At 38.6% G+C, this 13,729-nt stretch overlaps 2 long non-coding RNA genes across 5 annotated transcripts in view; one reads left to right on the plus strand and one right to left on the minus strand.

Moving 5' to 3' along the window:
* LOC309616285 overlaps window positions 1–13,729 on the plus strand; it is a 409,627-nt gene that overhangs the window by 36,444 nt on the left and 359,454 nt on the right. The gene's annotated exons all lie outside the window — the stretch shown is intronic.
* The window catches only part of LOC309616272, a 59,857-nt gene that overhangs the window by 8,026 nt on the left and 38,102 nt on the right, over window positions 1–13,729 (minus strand). The window contains exons 4-5 of one of the 4 annotated variants that reach the window (XR_014237395.1): window positions 4,267–4,384; window positions 3,770–3,916 (exon numbers count right to left, since the gene is read on the minus strand). The exons of 2 other annotated variants lie outside the window; for them this stretch is intronic. This is a non-coding gene — a long non-coding RNA (uncharacterized lncRNA). Of the gene's footprint in view, window positions 1–3,769; window positions 4,385–13,729 lie in introns of all 4 variants that reach the window. One more of the 4 variants, XR_014237396.1, reaches the window with a different exon arrangement.

The raw sequence follows: 13,729 nt of genomic DNA on the forward strand, positions 1-13,729 counted from the left end.
CCAGCGGCCAGAGCCAGAGCCACGTTGCAAAGTTCACGCCAGACTGCAGGTGTGGAGACGCCAAACGTACGCCCCAGAGTTCCAGTGGTCCTGTTTCCCAAGGAAACCATGCTGTGCCCCCAGTAGGTCTGTGGGAGAAGAACCTGTCCCAAATACTGCCTGGGGGAGACCTACCCCAGGGACCCCCTGGGACTGGGCAGAATGGACAATCATCTAACATTTGAGGGACTTTTGAAAAGCCCTCATCCTACTGCCCTGTCACTTTGTCTGAAGTCCCACCATCGAAGGGAGGCATTTCTTTGAGTTACAGAAACTTTCGGGTCCTCCTTATTAAAATGCAAGTCCTGGGGACATGTCGCTCCTTTAGTCTCATATCTTGGGGAGTGACATTCTTAAGTCTTGGAGGAGAAAGGCAGTAGGCGGAGGAGAAGCATCAGTGCAATCGCTCAGAGATGGGCCTCAGTTTCCCCATCTGAGACCTTGGAACCAGACGACCTCTCAGAGTAAAGAGAAAAGGTGAGCTTGCCCTTCCCACTCCTTATCTCTGCCTCCTCCATCAAAGATTGCAAACGGGCAGCCCTGCGAGCCAGATTCAGCCAGCAGACCTGTTTGGTTTGGCCTGCAGAGTGTTTGTAGAGAACTGGGGCCAACATTTAAAAATGGACAGATTTCACATTTTTTAAATGCCAATGCTTCTTTGGGGAAACGGGAAGCTCTGAGGGCACTAAGCCCATATTCCCACAAGGCAACAATTGTTCTACGCTAAGGCCAGCTGCCCCATTGAGGTAGGACCTGTCGTCTCCGGTTCGCCTCAGTCCTCACCACTCCTCAGTGTCTGCCCCCAGTTCACTTGGCCCATTTCCTTGATTTGCCTGACCCTTGCAGGCATCCGAGTCGGCAAGCCCATTCTGAATAGGCCTGGCTGGCAGCGCCTCACAGCACAGTGGACGAGTGACCCCTGGCCCCGCGCTCTCCACGGGCCCATAAGCACAGTTCGGCTCCCTCTTTGGAAAGCTGGAAGAGAACTGGGGAGAGTGTGATGCTGAGAGCCCTTTGAAGGCAATGCCGTGGGATTATTCTGCTGAACATAAAAAGCCAAAGGCAGCAGGGCCACTGATGTGTTTTTGCAAATTCCAGCAAATTAAAAAAATGTGTGTGCAGAATTCAACTGGGGGCCAGGGCCTGGCTTTCATGAAAGAATAAATTGTTGGCCAAGACAAAGCAGCAGATTAACTTTTACAGAATATTTTTCTCTCCAGGATGCAGCTCCCACAAGCAGGCTCTTCGTGTCTGTGACGAGAGATGCCGCTTCAACCTTTATCTGCAGCCAGTCGAGCCGCCAAGGCCAGAGGCAAGCCTGTAGTATGACTTTAAATGGCTTGGCAGCAAATGTCAAAAGTGTTTGATCTGCTTTTAGAAAATCACCTTTCAAGGCACTGGAAGATACTTGACACTTTGCAAAGAGATTAGAAACTTTTCAGCTGACTTGGAAAAAGGGACCAGGAAGGTTTGATTCCAGTGGAAGCAGGAGGGGGTCCCAGTGGCGCCTAGGGTCAGTAAGCCTGAAGCCGGTGGCTTCACTTTAAAGGGAAGAGTCAGCTCCCAGCATGGCCGCAGCTGCCAGCACCTGCCCTTGCCCTCTGGGATGGTCCCCGAGAGCTTGCCTTTCTACGCTCTCAGGGAGAGGAGATGGCTGCAGGCAGGGTGGATGTGCAAAATAACAACTGGTAAGCTGTGGACATCAGCATTCAGCTGACTGCCAATAGGCTGCCCCACTGTCCCAGCCCACCAGCTGGTCTGGAGGCCACAATAGTCATGCCGAACTTGGGCCGGCTGATCAGAACAAAGATATTGGATCAGTCAACACAGGTGACTTGAGGCATGCTGAGAGGCAGCATGCAACTGTCACCACTGCCCGCTCTTCCTTCCCCAGGCTCTCATGACTGTCCTTCCCTTTCACACCCACTGTCCCTCCACTGCCCTGAATCTACATTGACAACCTCTTGCATTACTGCAACTGCTTTGCAACTGATCCCCGTCCTCTGCCCTCCTTCACCCTGTGCAAGACCACTAGCTGGATCTTCCTAAAACATTCTCCTGCTCTTAACTCACCTACTAGACCAAAATCCTGGCAATCAAACTTCCACAGTCTTCCCCTAATAATAGTGACTATTGTGGCTTGCTATATTTCAGTTACATGTCAGGTGTTTTGCATGGTTTAACTAATTAAATACAACCTTTTTCTTACTGGCCTCATTTTAGAGCTGAGAAAATTGAGGCTTAAAGATTAACTGGTTTACCTGAGGTCATAGAGCTAGTAAGTGGGACTCAAACTTGGGTCTCCCAGACCTGAAACCATGCACAGTACCATCAGGCCATACTCATGCTCCCTCTTCTCATAAAAAACATTGCCAGAAAAGCCCCATCTTCTAAAATCATGGTGAAAATCAGAGAAATCTCTGATAGGCTGCACCCACACACCACCAGTTATCCATCTCCACAGTGAGCAGATCTGCATTATTACAGGAAATGATGCTATGAAAATGTGGCCTAATAGTAGGAACTATGGGATAAGAAAGAGTTATTCTGTAAAAAAGGATCCTTCTGACATCACATGAGGATCCCCCCATGTCAAGTCAGCCCCTTTCAGAAAGCTATCATGCTGTCAGAAGACAGTAGGAAAGAATCTAAGATGGGCAACCTCCTGTGTCTCAGTTTCCTTCTGTATAAAGGAATTATAGCACTGCCTGTTTTACTAGTCAGGATAGGCTAGGTGGTGCTGCACTGATGAACAAGCCCAAAATTTCAGTGGTTTGCCACAACCAAGGTTTATTTCTTGTACACATTATATGTGTGTTGTCAGCAAAGAACTGTGCTCTACTGCAGTACTTATCCCTCAGGGACCCAGGGCAACAAAGATTCCCTAATCTACAACCTGCAACCAGCATCTCAAGACAAGTCTTCAGAGTTCTCTGCAGGAGGTGTAGAGAAGGCTGGAGAGTAAAGCACCAGCAGTTAAATGTTTCAGCTTGGTAATGACACATGTCACTTCTGCCTACATTTCATTGGGCAGAACTTGCCACAGGATCCTGCCTAATTTCACAAAGTTTTGGAATCATAATCCTGTCTACCAAGAAGCAGATAAGAAGTGGATTTGAATGAACATTAGCCATGTCCACCACACCTGCCTCTCAGGTTGCTCTCAGCATCAAATGAGCTTCCCAGGAAAGGTGATTGGGGAACCAGCTAAAGCCATGATTCTGATCCCAGATAGATACAAGTTCAAGTCCTGGTTCCAGGAAGCTGCATATGATCTTGATAAAATTACTAAACCCCTCAGTTTCCAGTTCTTCATCTGTGAAATGGGGATATTAATCCCTACCTCACAGAGTATTATGAAAATGAAATAAGATAATGCATGAAGTGCTCTGAGCACAGCACTTAGTAAGTTCTCAATCAATGGCTGGTGGTATAGATGAAACGAAGTTGGCCATGAGTTGATAATTTTTGATACTAGTTGATAAATTCATAGGAATCCATTAAAATACCCTCCCCACTTTTGTGTATACTTAAGTTTTTCAATAATAAATTTTTTTTAAAAAACCCGGGGAAGGTTGAGTAATGTTACAGAAATGGAGGAGTAAGGAACTCTAAAGAAGCAATCATTAAACTGGCAAAAAAAAAAAAAAAAAAAATTATGGCAACTAGGGGAGTGCTTAATAAACAGTCTGCTAAATTTTAATAAGAAAATGTATAGCATTTTGCTTACCTGCCTATCATCTCCCATTCTCTAGCTCAGTGGCAGCCATGGGGATGGCAGTCTGCATTCCTGGTGTGGCTTGCTGGAGCTGGAGGGCAATACAGAACTTGCTCTCAAAAAGTTGTAATGGTGTGTTTTGACTTGTCTGGAAGTTCCCTGAGGGATTAGAACAGAAGCTGACCTTTGTTTGTCTCCCTCAGACTGGAGTGGCTTTCTATGTGGCATCTGTAGAAGGCATTACACTACCTATAGCCACCTGGGTGGGACAGACAAGCAAGCAGTAGACAGATGCATAAGTCTGGGAAGGAAGAGGCTAAGGAGAAACATTCTTGGGGCAATATGGATTTCAAAGGACTATCACATATACCAGGGAATCTGGAGTGCAACGTGCATGCCCATGGCTGGATACTCAGAAAAGATCTGATAGGATTCTAGGCTTCCACCATTGGCTGATCTTTGGGATCTGCACAAACAGGACGTGAAAGCTAAGGCAGAACTGTGTATACCTGGCATAGCATTGAAGGAGTAACCCAGCTTAGAGCCAATCTGCAAACACCAGAAGAGTATATTTCTTCTTTTTTGCTCCAGGCATTTATGGAAATCTTCCAGGTCACTGGTTAACCTCTGAGATAAAGGAACAGAGACTTCAGTGACCACACATAACAAAGAATACAGTATTTGCAAAAGTAGTTTGGAAAAGTCATTAAACGAACTATGGCTGCAGCCCACAAAAGTCAACAATAGCAATCCCTGGGGAGAATACGATTTCAAGAGTTACCATATTATAATATTCAAAATGTCCACTTTTAACAACAACAACAACAACAAAATACAAGTCATACAAAGAGACAGGAAAGTATGGCCCATGCACAGGGGAAAAGAAAAGATATTGCCAGAAACTGTCCCTGAGGAAGCCCAGATATTAGACTTACTAGATAAAGACTTTAAGTCAACTATTTTAAATATGCTCAATGAGCTAAAGGAAACCATAGACCAAGAACTAAAGAAAACCAGAAGAACGATATATGAACAAATAGAGAATATCGATAAAGAGATAGAAAATATTAAAAAGAAACCAAATAGAAATTCTGGAGCTGAAAAGTACAATAGCTGAAGTGAAAACTTCACTAGAGAGATTCAACAGCAGATTGGATCAGACAGATGAAGGAATCAGCAAACTTGAAGATAAGACAATCAAGATTATCCAGGCTACTATGGAATAAATTGTGTCCCCCCCAAATTTCTTATGTTGAAACCCTAACCCTTAATGACACTGTATTTGGAGATAGGGCCTTAGGAGGTAATTGAGATTAAATGTGGTCATAAGGGTGGAACTCTAATCTGATAGAATTTGTGTCCTTATAAGGAGAGGGAGATCTTTCTCTCCACATGCACACAAAGAAGAGATTATGTGAGCACACAGTGAAAATGTGGCCACCTACAAGCCAAAGAAGAGGCCTCAGAATGAAATATTCCTTGCTGGTACCTTGATCTTGGACTTCTCAGCCTCCAGAACTGTGAGAAAGAAATGTTTGTTGTTTAAGCCACCTACTGTATGGTATTCTGTTATGGCAGTGAACAGATTAATACACAGTTTGAGAAATAGAAAGAAGAATTAACAGAACCTGAAGGTATACAATCAAGCATACCAAAATGCACATCATAAAAGTCTCAGATGAAGAAAGAGGATGGAAAGAATATTTGAAAAACTATTTGAAAAAATAATGGCCAAAAATTTCTCAAATCTGATGAAAGACACGAATATACACATCCAAGAAGCTCAGTGAATTCCAATGAACAGTCAAAAAGATCCACAACAAGACATATTATAATCAAACTGTTGAAACCCAAAGACAAAGAATTTTGAAAGCAGCAAGGGAGAAGCAACTTGTGACAAGCACAAGTGAACTTCAACAAGATGAACACTTGATTTCTCATCAGAAACTATGGAGGCCAGGAGACAGTGAAATGATACATTTAAAGTGTTGGAAGAAAATTGTCAACCAAGAATTTTATATCCAGCAAAATTTTCCTTCAAAAATGGAGAAACCACAGTGATACCATGCAAAGTGGCAGAGGAGGAAGCACTAGGGCTCAGTCCTTAAGCCAAACAACCAGTAAACTGAGGGAAAAAACTGTCAAAGTTAACTACCTCAGACCTCGGAGTCCTGAAGGGACACTTATAAAAGCCAGGGCTTGCTTGATGAAGGGAGAGGCTATTGCTCTTTGGTAAGAGGCCAGCATGTATAAAATACCTACCATCCTCCATCACAAAGCCCTGCCATACTGTGGGGATACTGGCTCACATTCCTGGAGCATCTGACTGGTGCCAGGATGAGCAGTGTGGTCCTTATTCTCCAGAAGTTGGGGGTAGGGCATTTTGGTCAGTCTGGTAGATTCCTGAGGGACCAGCACAGATATTTGCTTTTGCTTTGGCCCTCTTAGTTTCAGTGCCTATGGGGAAGACCTATTGTAGGTTTAGAGATATAATCTTTCTTTTTTCCATTTTTGCAGTCAGATGTTGTTAAGGAAATCTTTGTCAGCTCATTGGGTGACATAGATAATGGAACAGAAACTTCTGTGACCATGCACAACAAGGAACACATTTTGCCAAACTAGTTTGGAAATATCACAAATAAAACAAAAGTGATGGCTCCAGTAAACTAGTAAAAATCAGCAATCCCTGAGGAGTGGGAAAATTAGATTTCCAGGTGTACCACAGTATAATATTCAGAATGTCCAGTTCCAACAAAAATTTACAAAACATACAAAGAAAGAGTAAAGTATGGCCCGTTGGCAGGAAAAAAGAATTTGATAGAAACCAACCTTGAGGAAGCCCAGACATTGTAATTACTAGTCAATAATATTAAATCAACTATGAGTAAAAGGATATCATGGACAAAAAAACTAAAGAAAATCAGGAAAACAATGTATGATCAAAATGAGAATATCAGTAAAAAGATAAACTACAAAAAGGAACTAAATAGAAATTCTGGACCTGAAAAGTAAAAAGAGCTGAAATGAAAAGTACAAGAGGAATTCAACAGCAGATTTGAGCAGGCATATGGAAGAATCAGCAAACTCAAAGATAAGACAATTGAAATTATCCAATCTGAGTACAAAGGAAAAAAAGAAAGAAAGAGAAAAATGAAAAGAACCTGAGGGAGCTGTGATATATCATCAAGCATACCAACATGCACATTACAGGAGTCTCAGATAGAGAAGAAAAAAAGAAAGGCACATAAAAAGTATTTGAAGAAATAATGGCCAGAAACTTCCCAAATCTGATGAAAGACATGCATATATACCACCAAGAAGCTCAATAAACTCCAAGTAAGATACAGTCAAAAGAGATCCACAAGACATATTATAATCAAACTGTTGAAACCCAAAGCAAAGAGAAAATTTGAAAGCAGCAAGGAAGAAGCAACTTGTGACAAGCACAAGGGATCCTCAATAAGGTTAACACTTGATTTCTGATCTGAAACCATGGAGGCCAGAGGACAGTGGAATGACATATGTAAAGTGCTGGAAGGAAAAAAAAGTGTCAACCAAGATTTTTATATCCAGCAAAACTATCCCTCAAGAATGAAGGAAAAAATCAAGACATCTCCATAGAAATAAAATCCGAGGGAGTTATCAATAGATTTGCCATATGAGAAATGCTACAGGAAGTCCTTCAGTCTAAAATGAAAGGACATGAGACCATAATTAAAGCCATAAGAAAAAATAAATAACACTGGTATAGGTAACTATGTATGTAAATATAAAAGTCAAATGTTATTGTACTTTTGGTTTGTAACTTTTTTTCTCATGTGATATAAAAGGAAAACACACAAAACAACAATTATAAACCTATGTCAGTGGAAAAACATATATAAAGATGTATTCTGTGACAATAACAAAATTTAAAATGAGGAACAGGTATATACAGAAGCAGAGTGTGTATACTTTTGAGACTAAAAGTTAGCACTGTTCAAACCAGCTTGTTAATAAGCTTAAAAGATGCTAATTGTAATCCCAAAAGTAGTAGCTAATAAAATAAATAAAATGTGTAGAGAAAAGGAAAGAAGGGAATCAAAATGGTTTACTACCAAAAAATAAACTAAATACCCAAGAAAAAGCAATAATGGAGGAATGAAGAACAAAACAACATAAAACACATTGAAAAATAGCTAAATGGTAGATGTAAATGCTTCTTTATCAGTAATTGCATTAAATGTAAATGGTTTAAACTCTTCTATTAAAAGGCAGAGCTTGGCAGATTGGATTTAAATCTGGATCTTAATCTCTGGATATAGATTGGATCCATCTATATCTTGTTTACAAGAGACTCATTTTAGATATAACAACACAAAGAGATTGAAAGTAAAAGAATGGAAAAAGATATTCCATGCAAATAGTAACCAAAAGAGAGCTGAGGTGGCTATGTTATTGTCAGACAAAATGGACTCTAAGTCAAAAAAGTTACAAGAGACATAAGGACAGTATATACTGATAAAAGTTTTAATTCAGCAAGAAAATAGAACAATTATAAACCTACATGAGCCTAACAAAAAAGACCCAAAAAGATAAAGCAAAAATTGACAGAATTGAAGAGAGAAGTATACAGTTCTACAATACCCCAATTGGTAACTTCAGTACCCCAATTTTAATAAAGGATAGAGGGACTTCCCTGGTGTTCCAGTAGTTAAGAATCCATCTTCCAATGTGGAGATGCGGGTTCGATCCCTGGTCAGGGAACTAAGAGCCCACATGCCACAGGGCAACTAAGCCTGCACACTCTAGAGCCCACACACTGCAACTACTGAGCCCACATGCCACAACTAGAGAGAAGCCCGCACACCACAATGAAAGATCCCACATGCCACAACAAAGATCCCACATGCCACAACTAAGACCCACAACTAAGATCCGATGCAGCCAAATAAATAAATATTAAAAATAAATAAATAAAGGATGGAACACCCAGACAGAAAATCAGTAAGGAAACAAAGGACTTGAACAACACTATAAACCAATTAGACCTATTAGACATATATAGAACACCACACCCAACAACAACAGAATAAACATTCTTTTCAAGTGCACAGGGAACATTTTCCAGGGTAGGCTAAATGTTAGTCCACAAAGCAAGAATTAACAAAAATTTTTAAAGATTTAAATCACACAAAGTATCTTTTCTAATCACAATGGAATGAAGCTAGAAATCAATAACAGAAAATTCACAAATATGTGGAAATTAAACAACAAACTCTTAGACAGCCAATGGGTGGAAGAAGAAATCATCAGGGAAATTAGAATGTACCTTAAGACAAATGAAAATGAAAACACAAAATACCAAACTTATGGGATGCAGTGAAAGCAGTACTAAGAGGGAAATTTATAGCTGTAAACATATACATTAAAAAAGAAGAAAGATCTCAAATCAATAACCCAATTTTACACTATATGGGACTAGAATAAGAAGAATGAATTCAACTCAAGCTAGCAGAAGGAAGGAAATAATAAAGATTAGATTAGAGATATATAGAATCTATATATCTGTAAATATATATTAAAGAGAGAATAGAAAAACAATAGAGAAAATCAACTAAACAAAAAGTTGGTTCTTTGGAAAGATCAACAAAACTGATGAACTTTAACCTACATGACTAAAAAAGAAAGAAAACTCAACTAAGTCAGAAATGAAAGTGGGGGCATTACTACCTATTCTACAGAAAGAAAACAGATTATAAGAGAATACTATGAACAATTATATGCCAGCAAATTGAATACTCTAGATGAAATAGACAATCCCTAGAAACACACAAACTACCAAAACTGACTCAAAAAGAAATATAAAATTTGAACAGATCTATAACAAGTAAGGAGATTGAATTAGTTATCAAAACATCTCAACAAAGAAAAGCCCAGGACCAAACAGTTTCACTAGTGAATTCTACCAAACATTTAAAGAAGAATTAACACCAATTCTTCTCAAAGTCTTCCCAAAAAATTGAAGAGGAAGGAATAATTCCTGCTCATTCTATGAGATCAGAACTACTCTGATACCAGACAAAGACAGTATAAGAAAACTGCAGGTCAATATCTCTTATGTATATAGATGCAAAATCCTAAACAAAACACTAAGAAACTAAATTCAGCAGCATATTAAAAGAACCATACACCATAAAAAAGTGGGATTTATCTCTGGAATGCACAGATGGCTCAACACAAGAAAATCCATTAATGTAATATACCACATTAATAGAATGAGGAGAAAAAACATATCATCTCAATTGATGCAGAAAAAGCATTTGCAAAAACCAACATCCTTCAAATAAAATAGAACTGCCTCAACATGATAAAAACTATGTATGAAAAGCCCACAGCTAACATCTTATTGAATGGTGAAAGACTGAAAGAATTTCCCCTAAGATCAGGAGTAAGACAAGAGACCTGCTTTTATCGTTCTGTGCAACACAGTATTGGAAGTTCTAGCCAGATCAATTAGGCCGGAAAAAGAATTATAGGGCATCCAAGTTGGAAAGGAAGAAATAAAATTATCTCTATTTCACAGATGACATGATCTTATATATAGGAAACCCTAAAGAATCTATACAGGGGGGAAAAAAGTTAGAGCTAATAAACAAATTCAGCAAAGTTGCAGGATATAAAATCAACACACAAACAATATTTCTATACACTAGCAATGAACAATCAAAATATTAATAAAATAATTCCATTTACAATAGCAAATAAAAAATACTTTGGAATAAATTTAACCAACAAAGTGAGAGATTTGTACACTGAAAGCTACAAAACATTGCTGAAAGAATAGAGATGTCCTAATAAATGGAAAGACACCTGTGTTCATGGATTAGAAGACTTAATATTGTTAAGATGGCAATACTACCCAAATCAGTTTACAGATTCAGTGCAATCCCTACCAAATTCCCAACAGTGTTTTTTGCAGAAATAGAAAAATCCACCCTAAAATTCATATGGTATTTCAAGGGACCCTAAATTTTCAAAACAATCTTGAGAAAGAACTAAGTTAGAGAATTTGCCCTTCCCAATTTCAAAACATACTATAGCTACAATAACCAAAACACTGTCGTACTGACATAGGATCGACATATAAATCAACGGAATAGAATAGGGAGACCATAAATAAACCCTCACATATATAGCCAATTGAGTTATGACAATGGTGTTAACACCATTCATGGGAAAAGGACCAGCTTTTGAATAAATTGTGCTGGGAAAACTGTATGTCCACCATGCAAAAGAATGACGTTGGACCCTTACCTTATACCATATACAAAAATTAACTCAAAATGGATCAAAGACCTGAATTTAAGGGCTAAAATTATCAAACTAGTAGAAGGAAGCATAGGAGAAAATCTTTACGGCCTTGAATTTGGCAATGGTTTCTTAAGCACAACACTAAAAGCACAGGCCACAAAAGAAAAAAAATAGATAAAATGGACCTCACCAAAAGTAAAACTTGTGTGCAACGAAAGTACTATCAAGAGAGTGAAAAAAAAAACCAACCCAAAACTCAACAAGAAGACAATAACCAAATTCAAAAATAGGAAAAGGACTTGACATTTCTCCAAAAAAGATATACAAATGACCGATAGAACATAAAAAGATGCTCAACAACACTAGTCATTAGGGAAATGCAAATCAAAACCAAATACCATTTTACACCCACCAAGATGGCTTTTTTTTTTTTTTAAATTTAAAACAGAGGAAACAACAAGTATTGGTGAGGATGTAGAGAAAATTCTCAAACGTTGCTGGTGGACATGTAAAATGGTGCAGCAACTGAGGAAAACAGTTTAGTGGCTCCTCAAAAAGTTATACATAGAATTACTATATAATCCAGCAATTCCACTTCTAGATAGATAACACAAAATAACTGAAAGCAGGGACTCAAACAGATACTTGGTACATCAATATTCATAGTGGCATATGTATAAAATAGATAACTAGTAAGAACCTGCTGTATAAAAAATAAAATAAAATTCAAAAAAATATATTCGTAGTGGCAATATTCTCAATAGCCCAAAGGTGGAACTAATTCAATTATCCATCAACTGATGAATGAATGAACAAAATGAGATCTATACATACAATGAAATATTATTCAGCCAAAAGGGAATGAAATTCTGATACATGCTACAAAATGAATGAACCTTGAAAACCTTATGCTAAGTGAAATAAGCCAGGCAAAAAAGGACAAATATTGCATGATTCCACTTAAATCTAGAATAGGCAAATTCATAGAGCCAGAAAGAACAGAGGTTACCAGGGGCTGGAGCAGGGGTTGGAGGAGGAATGGAGAGTTATTGCTTAATGGGTACAAAGTTTCTGTTTGAAATGATGAAAAAGTTCTGAAAATATCAATAGATACTGATGATGGTTATACAGCACTGTGAATATAGTTAATGCCCTCTGGACTGTACACTTTAAAAAGGTTATAATGGTAAATTTATGTTATATATATTTTATCACAATAAAAATAAATAAATAAAAAGTCAATCCAAAAAAAAGGAGAAATTAAGAGATTCCCAGATAAGCAAATGCTGAGGGAGTTTGTCACTAGGAGACCAGACCTACAAGAAATGCTAAAGGTAGTCCTTTAGGCTGAAATGAAAGGACACTAGTCAGTAACTCAAATCCACATTAAGAAATAAGGAATCTCAGTAAATATAACTACATAAGTAAATATAAAAGCTAGTGTTATTATATTTTTTGTTTCTAACTCCTCTTTTTGTTTCCTATCTGATTTAAAATATAAATGCATAAAACAATAACTAAAAATCTATGTTAATAGGCATACATGTATAAAGATGCAAATTTGACAATAATAACAAAAAAGGGAGGGGACAGAGACATATAGGAACAGAGATTGTGTATGCTATTAAAGTTAATTTGAAATCAGCTCAAACTAAATTGTTATAAAGTTAGGATATTTATTAAGCGTAATCCTCATGGTAAACACAGGGGTAATATTTATGACCTTGTATTTGGCAGTGGAGTCTGAGATATGACACCAAAAGCACAGGCAACAAAAGAATACAATAGATAAACTGAATTTCATCAAATTTAAAAACTTTTGTGCATCAAAGGACACTATCAGGAGAGTGAAAAGACAGCACAAAATGGGGAGAAATTATTTGCAAATTGTATATCTGAGAAGAGATTAATATCAAGAATATTCAAGGAAATCCTACAACTCAACAACAGAAAAGAAAGCAACCCAACTCAAAAATGGACAAAGGGGGCTTCCCTGGTGCAGTGGTTGAGAGTCTGCCTGCCAATGCAGGGGACACAGGTTCGAGCCCTGGTCTGGGAAGATCTCACATGCTGCGGAGCAACTGGGCCCGTGAGCCACAACTACTGAGCCTGCGCGTCTGGAGCCTGTGCTCCGCAACAAGAGAGGCCATGATAGTGAGAGGCCCGCACACCGCGACGAAGAGTGGCCCCCGCTCGCCTCAACTAGAGAAAGCCCTCACACAGAAACGAAGACCCAACACAGCCAAAAATAAATATTAATTAATTAATTAATTTTTTTAAAAAATGGACAAAGGGCTTGAACAGACATTTTCCCAAAGAAGACATACAAATGGCCAATAAGCACATAAAAAGGTTTCAACATCACTAGTCATTAGGGAAATGCAAATCAAAACCACACTGAGACAGTACTTTATGCTCACTAGAGAGCTATGTTAAAAAAACAAACAGACAAAACAAAACAAAAAAACAGAAAATAACAAGTGTTGGTGAGGATTTGGGGAAATCAGAACACTCAAACTTTGCTGGTGGGAGTGTAAAATGGTTCAGCCACTGTGGAGAACAATTTGGCAGCTCTTCAAAAATTAAATATAGAATCACCATATGACTGACCAGTTTCACTCCTGGGTATAAACCCAAAGGAATTGAAAACAGAAACTCAAATACGTGTACATTCATGTC

Source organism: Balaenoptera borealis (assembly GCF_965194805.1).
Source record: "Balaenoptera borealis genome assembly, chromosome: 19".
Lineage (NCBI taxonomy): Eukaryota > Metazoa > Chordata > Mammalia > Artiodactyla > Balaenopteridae > Balaenoptera > Balaenoptera borealis.